The sequence below is a fragment of the Chenopodium quinoa genome, unplaced genomic scaffold (genome assembly GCF_001683475.1).
Source record: "Chenopodium quinoa cultivar QQ74 unplaced genomic scaffold, ASM168347v1, whole genome shotgun sequence".
Taxonomy (NCBI): domain Eukaryota; kingdom Viridiplantae; phylum Streptophyta; class Magnoliopsida; order Caryophyllales; family Amaranthaceae; genus Chenopodium; species Chenopodium quinoa.
In genome coordinates, this window is record NW_018744080.1 from 96,121 (window position 1) to 103,441 (window position 7,321).

The following is a 7,321-nucleotide window of genomic DNA, read 5'->3' on the forward strand; positions in this document are numbered from 1 at the left end:
CAACAAATTGACTATCAACACCCCTTTTATGATGGTGATTTTAGGTGGTTTTTAGGCTACTTAGAGTGTATTTCGAGGTGAGGAGGTTTGGTTTCTAGTGGTTGTTGGGTTAAATGGCTTGAAAAGTAGATGGAGTTTTGTAGACAGTGGTTGAGGCGGATTATAGTTAGGGCATATTGGGGCCTGGCCCCTTGTACTTTTGGGGAAAATTGTAGTACATGTAGAGTAATAAAAGACTTATAAAGCAAGCTTAATTAATCCATTAAGTAAAAAAAACATGTAAAAGCCCAATATAAATTACAAATATCTAAATTCTTATTTATTTCTCACTAGAAAACTCAATCCCATTTTCCAATAAAAGCTTGACACTCTTCCCTTTTTACTTCTTACTATGCTCACTAGTCACAGAATATTTTTGTCCACTTATCCCAAATTTTCATTCAAGTGATTTAATTATCAATTATCATCAGCTAATCAATTCTGTATAGTTTAATCAATTTGGTTTAAAGTTTTTTTTTTTCAACATTGTTTCAATTCATGTTATTTTTATTATTGTATGAAATTGCAACAAGATTGGTATACTAGTCTAGTAATTTGCACACTTAAAAAGTTAAAAAGAAATTCGATAATTGTACGTTATTAATCAATATCTAACATAAAGGTATATAGTTTTGTATTGTTTGTATGTCTTTTTTTTCGTAATATATAACATTTGACGATTTCTTTAATTGTTTCATTACTTATGAATCGTGACACATTGATGGTTAATAAATTAAGTTACTAATGATTAATGAATGTATGAACCTACGACAGATTCATTGGATTGTTTTTTATATGTTATTATGTTGATAGTTACTGGCCTCCGAAAGAAAAACTTTCAAGATCCGCCACTGGTTGGAAATGAGGTGGATGGTTGTTAGTAGGTGGTTTGGAAGTTGGTGCATGGAGGAGGAAATAAAGGGGAGGGAGGGTTATAAATTAACAACTAGCGGAAAAGGGGAGGAGAGGGTAAGTAGGAGTTTTTGAATAATTAAATTAAAGTCATTATTATAAAAAGGATATTTTTAAAAATTAAAATAAAAAATACCAACTAATCGCAATGTGTCGCGTGTCATGGTTAAATTATTAAATCGATCTGTTACTCGTATCTTTATCCTATTTTGAGTAGATGCCTCTTAAAGGTTTTATTTTTGGAAGACTAGTCTAGGGTTGTATTATTCTTGAAAAATTTTCCTTTAATAAAAACTTATAACAACGGGTCATGTTTGGGTTAGGTTTGCAAATATACGTGGTTAATGTGTTCGGGTTAAATCGAATTTCTGGTTAAATTTTTTTTTCAAAACATACAAAAAAAGCCGGGTAAAAAATAATTGATCTACATAATATGCATTTATTTAAACCCACAAAACGAGTCGAATAAAATTTGTTATTAATTCAGATTAATTAAAAAAGGTTAGAAATGTCTAGCAAAACAACAAAAGTAATTCCGGGAGGATACTTGTAACACCCCCAAATTACTCTCCAATAATTATTATTATAAAACATGATTTAGAGAGTAACTTGAGGATATTACCGCCACGTGATTACGTAAGGCTTAACAGGTACTTGCAGCGGAAGAAAAGTACTTATCATTTATTAATAATAATAATAATAATTTTGATACACTTCCGAAGTAACTAAAACACTAATACTATGTTTACTTTAATTAAACTAGGTGATCACCGCCCATCGTTCCCAATGCAGCATATAATTCACGTCGTTTGGTCATCATCACCTATCTACTTATCATTAATAATAAGTAGGGTCAAGCCAAAACAAAAGAGAAATATGTATTAGCCAAAATGCTAAGTACATACAAATGCTAGACATGTAAAGTCAATTTAGTTAATTAAACATGCTTTCGAAAGATCCAACTTTAATAAATCATCATTTATTGAAACCACTAAAAATCCCACAATCGACATCTTTCAAAGATAGTTCCGAATAAATAGAGTATGGTTCCAAACCTCATTTTCGTAAATCATTTTTCCACCTAAGTGTGCACACCCCCCAAACTAGTAACTCCTTACATAGTGCTATCAAGGGGAAATACTAGGTCATACATAGTCCATTGTCTTCAATTATCTACACATAGTGGGAGTCATATTTCCAATCCAATTAATAAATCCGATAGATAATCCTTCCAATATCCCATACTCGGGATGATTTAAACAATAAAATTTCCTTTTAAACATCTTGAATATCAATACAAGTTTATAATCAACCATCACTAGTAGAAAATTACAAAAAGGCACCGAACTATGCCCACCGATTTTTAAAAACTGGTGGGGAAAAAATGGGCGGGATTTAAGTGAAATGATAAAGCCACCCGTTCAAACCGAACCGGTGGGGAAAATATTAATCCCACCGGTTTTGAACCGGTGGCAACGTTAAAAAAAAAAACCGCTCTTTTATAAACCCTAAGCAAGCCTCTCCTCTCTCCCTTTACTCTCCTGCCTCTTTATCTCTCCTCTCAACTCGCCTCTCCCCTCTTTCTCTCTCCTCTCAGCTCGCCTCTCCTGCCTCCTTCTCTCTCCTAATCTCTTCTTTCTACTCCTTCTCATCTCCTTCCTAAGCCCTCCTCAAAGGCCTCCACACAATGAAGCCGCCCTCCACCGCACTTCGAGCTCGTCCCTTCTTCTCTCCCTCGATCTACTTCTCTTTCCCCTCAAAGCCCACCACCGCCACCGCCACTAACCACCGCCACGAAGACCGATCATTTTTCACACTTTCATGGTTTTGTATGGTCGAATAATGAAGGTATGTGTCTTTTTTTTTTTAATTTTTTCTGGTTTCTGGGTTTAATTATATGAGGTTAGGGTTTCTGGGTTTAATTTTTCATGTTAAATGCCTTGATTTTTTTTTTGGGTTTTTTAGCCGATTTTTCTTGGTTTAATTGATTTTGAAATTGTCATGATTTTTTTGCTTTTTTTTAGCCGATTTTCTGGGTTTTTGGTTTAATTGATTGTTCTATTTTACTTGATTTTCTAGTAGATGTTATTGTATTTCGGATTTTTTTTTCAATTAATTTCGGACCAATTTCTGGGTTTTTTTTGGAATCTTCTGGGTGTAATTGATTTTCGAATGGTTGGGTTTAACCGTTTAATTGATTTTTTTAAAAATTAATTTATTGTGGGTTTTTATTTATTTTGGTGTCCAAATTTGATGCAGGTTCACAGAGCAAAAGGATTCAAGCAAAAGGATTCAAGATGTTGATTTTGGAAATTCGATTTTGCAATTTTTTTTTTTTGAAATTGTAAAATACTGCAATAATTCATTTGATGAATATATCGTTGTCTCACAATTTTAAGTGAAAAAGCATATTATTGGCATTTATTTGATGAATATATCGTTGATGAATATATTATTGCAGTTTTTTAATATCGTTGTCTGACATTTTAAAGTGAAAATAGAAAAAAAAAATTGGACACTTTTAACTGGTGCCAAAAGTAATGAATTTATTTTTTTGAAAAAAGTGGGTGTCTATTATTAACCGGTGGCAATGTATGTTATTGCCACCGTTTTTGAACCGATGACTTTTTATACAAGTATTGCCACCCCCAAATGCCCAACGGTTCAAAACCGGTGGCATTTAGGGGTTTTGAACCGGTGGCAATCACCTTTTTTCTACTAGTGCATATAAAACATATAAATATTTAAGACCAAACAATTAAAAACATGTTTCACTAAAATACATTTCAAAATCACAATCATTTAAACATGGTTCGAAATCACTTAACATGTAAATCACGTAAGTCACTTTATAAAAGATCTAGCCACGTGTATGTACCTTGATCTTGCACACAAGTACGAAACTCCTACTTTTGAATCCGAAATTCCTCCTATAACAAAACAACAGTTCTAATCAAATATTTTTCAACCCATAGACACAAGGACTTAAAAATTAAAATACCGACTTTACTAGTTGTGCGTGAACAATTGATTAATTTGACCCTTTTATAGTTTAATAGTTACTTTTTGTAAATCGATCTTTAATAAACCATTAGAGGCAATACTGATAATAATTGTGGTGACTTGGAGTATTAAACCTGGGCACGGGCCGGGTTGGCCCGCGTGCCGCCCGGCACGGCCCGAATTCAAGCACGGCACGGCCCGAAGTTCAACTTCCGTGCCACGGGCCGTGCCACGGACAGGGTTGAGAATTTCCAGGCACGGCCCGGCACGAGCACGGCCATGGCCCGCCGTGCTGGCCCGTCGTGCCGGCCCGCAGGCACGGCCCGCGGGCCAACGGTAATGTTACACGGTAAATTCATATTAAAATAAAATAAAATTATACCAATTACTAATAAATCATAAACATTAAATTTTAAAGTAATAGTATAAAGTAAATATATAAATATAAATATTGAATATACAAATTATAAAACATAAATATTAAACTTATAATTATAAAATTCATAACTTAATAACTTATAACTTATAAGTTATAAACTTATAAGTTATAACCTTATAAAACTTATAATTATAATTTTATAACTTATATACATTATAAACTTATTAATTTATAATGTTGTCATATAAAAAAAAAAAAATAAAATAAAATTGAAAACTGCACCAGCCCGCAGGCCGGCACGTGGCCGGCACGGCACGAGCCCGCCAGGCACGAGGGTCGTGTCGTGCCGTGGGCTGGCCTGTGAAAATGGCCGGCACGGCACGACACGAAAACCTGGGCCCGCCGGCACGACCGGCACGGCACGAACCAGCCCGTGGCCCGACAGGCACGGCCCGCGGCGGCACGGCCCGGCACGGTGCCCAGGTTTATGGAGTATGTTGTACGAGTAGGATATAGTAGTAGTAGTGATATGTAGTAGCTAGTAGTCATAATAATAATAATAATAATAATAATAATAATAATAATAATAATAACGGTTTTGTTATTCATAGCCCTAAGGGCTATGCATAAAAACTAGCAAATTCCTCCAATTAATGGTATATATCTTATTCCAATGGAATCTATGACAAACTTAATATTAATAATTAGACCATCATTCAATTCTTATTAAATTGTATTTATTAAAATATTATTTCCTACCCACTTATTAGTTATACACATTATTTTAGGAAATAAAATACGTTCATTGTACTGCAATTCTGTAAATCATCTAGAAAGCAATTTTTTTTTTTTATAAAGGGAAAAATAAAAAAAAGAGCACACGATTATTTTAACGACTTTGATTTCACTGGAATTGGTGTAAGTATGGCAGTCATAATATTACAAATTCGTCCTTGAACAATTTCTTGTACAGCAATATCAATCTAAAATTTTCAAAAGTAAAAAGATTAACTACATGATTTAAGAAATTTTACAATTAAAATAGTAAAATATATTTCAAGAAGTTAGTAGACAATATCACCAAGTCAATTAGGATTTGTATCCTTCTTTTTTACTCCAAATACGTAAGAGTGGGTTATAATGTTAGGGTAGAATTACAAGTATTAAAACAACTAGCATGATCGTAATTTACTTCATTTAAAAAAAAAACAATTCATCAAACCAGTATACATTACTTCATTAACAGGAAAAAAAGAAAAAAAAAAAGACAATTTATCAAACAGGTTGTGGGCAATAAGATTATCACAATGCAAAATATTTTCACAATACTGATGGTGATGAATTGATGATCAATTACTCATTAAAACAAAATATTCATCTCATAAAAGACAAAAAGACATACCTTTTAGAATAAAAAATAATTCATAAGACTCTTGCTAACTTTTTTTTTTCCCACTAGTATAGATAGAAAAGATGTAAAATGACGAAGAGGAAATGTTGTAAGATGATTTGATGGAGACTTCAGTTTTTTTTTTTTTTTCCTCGTATATTTTTATGGTATAAGTAAGATGAAAAATCTGATTCTAATTTAGGCACCAAGCGTTAGTTTCATAGGGAATTAACATATTTGTGTGCATATGTGCTATTTATTGACTTGTTGTTTTTTTTATTATTCCCCATAAATATTAAACATGTACACTATTATTTTTATTGAAAATATAAGAGAATCTAGACATGTATTAATGGTTATACATAGCCCTTAGGGCTATGTTTAACATTTGCCTAATAATAATAATATTATTATTATTATTAACAATAATAATAATAATAATAATAATCAATAAGTAATAAATAATAAGTAATAAATAATAATAACAATAATAATAATCATCAATAAATAATATTATTATTAATAATAATATATACATTTGTATATACACATATGTATAGTAATAAATAATCAATAAATAACAAACAAACTAGCCGTTATTAGTGTTCAACGACTAGTTTTTTTGAAAATATTACCGTTTTCAAAAAATGGGTAAATGGTGAAATAACTTTTAAAACATGGTATATGGTGAAAAAACTTTTACATAAAATGGTACATGGTGAAATGGTAAATTGCCCCAAACGGCTCACTAACGACAGTTAGCCAAAAAGGCATTTCATGTTAATATACAATAATTGAATGGTATTTGGTGTATTAGAAAGTTTTTGGTGGTATACGGTGAATTAAGCTTAAACTCAGTAGTATATGGTGAAAATTCCGTAATAATAATAATAATAATAATAATAATAATAATAATAATAATAATAATAATAATAATAATAATTGTAGATAGTATACGTAAGCAGTAGTAGTACCTAGTATAGTAGTATGTTAGTAGCAATATCACTAAAAAAATTATAATACAAGTATAATCATAGTAATAATAATAGTGATAATAAAGTAATTTAAGGACCCAAATATATGAATTACAGTTCTATTATTAGGCCATGATTAAGTAGAAAGTCCAACTTACTATTTAGTGTTTATCAAAGAACAAAGACCACTTTGGTCTCTTAGTTGAAGTAGGAGTACGAAAGAAATAACAAGGGAGGAAGGAGGAGGTGTGGTGGTGCGTGCAGCAGCCCGCAGGGAGGGTGGCGGTGGAGGTGCGGCGCGGTTGGGCCGGGCCGAGGTGGACGAATAGGAAGGGAAAGGAGTTTGTGGTTTCTTTACTAATTTGAGATGAAATTGGGGATAAAACTTACACCATTTACAGGCAAATTTGATTGAAAATTTTGGTTAAAACTCAATCTTAGTGAATGATTATGATGATGCTACATATGGTGGGAGGAGGATTGAGGTAATTGTAATGGTGTTTCACCTTATTTTTTGACACTTAGAGTAAGGAGGGTGGTGAAAGATGTGTATTGGAGGGGAGGTGTAAATGGTAAAGTTGTGAGGGAGAAGCTTCCATGAAGGTATATGGTGAATGGAGGAGA

The 7,321-nt window shown here is 32.4% G+C and overlaps 1 long non-coding RNA gene across 1 annotated transcript; it reads left to right on the forward strand.

Annotated features, from left to right (window-relative positions):
- The first annotated feature begins 2,341 nt into the window (after nucleotides 1–2,341).
- Nucleotides 2,342–3,420, forward strand: LOC110691635. The gene is made up of 2 exons (XR_002505324.1): nucleotides 2,342–2,799; nucleotides 3,211–3,420. It is a non-coding gene; the product is annotated as an uncharacterized LOC110691635 (long non-coding RNA).
- The last annotated feature ends 3,901 nt before the right edge of the window (nucleotides 3,421–7,321 follow it).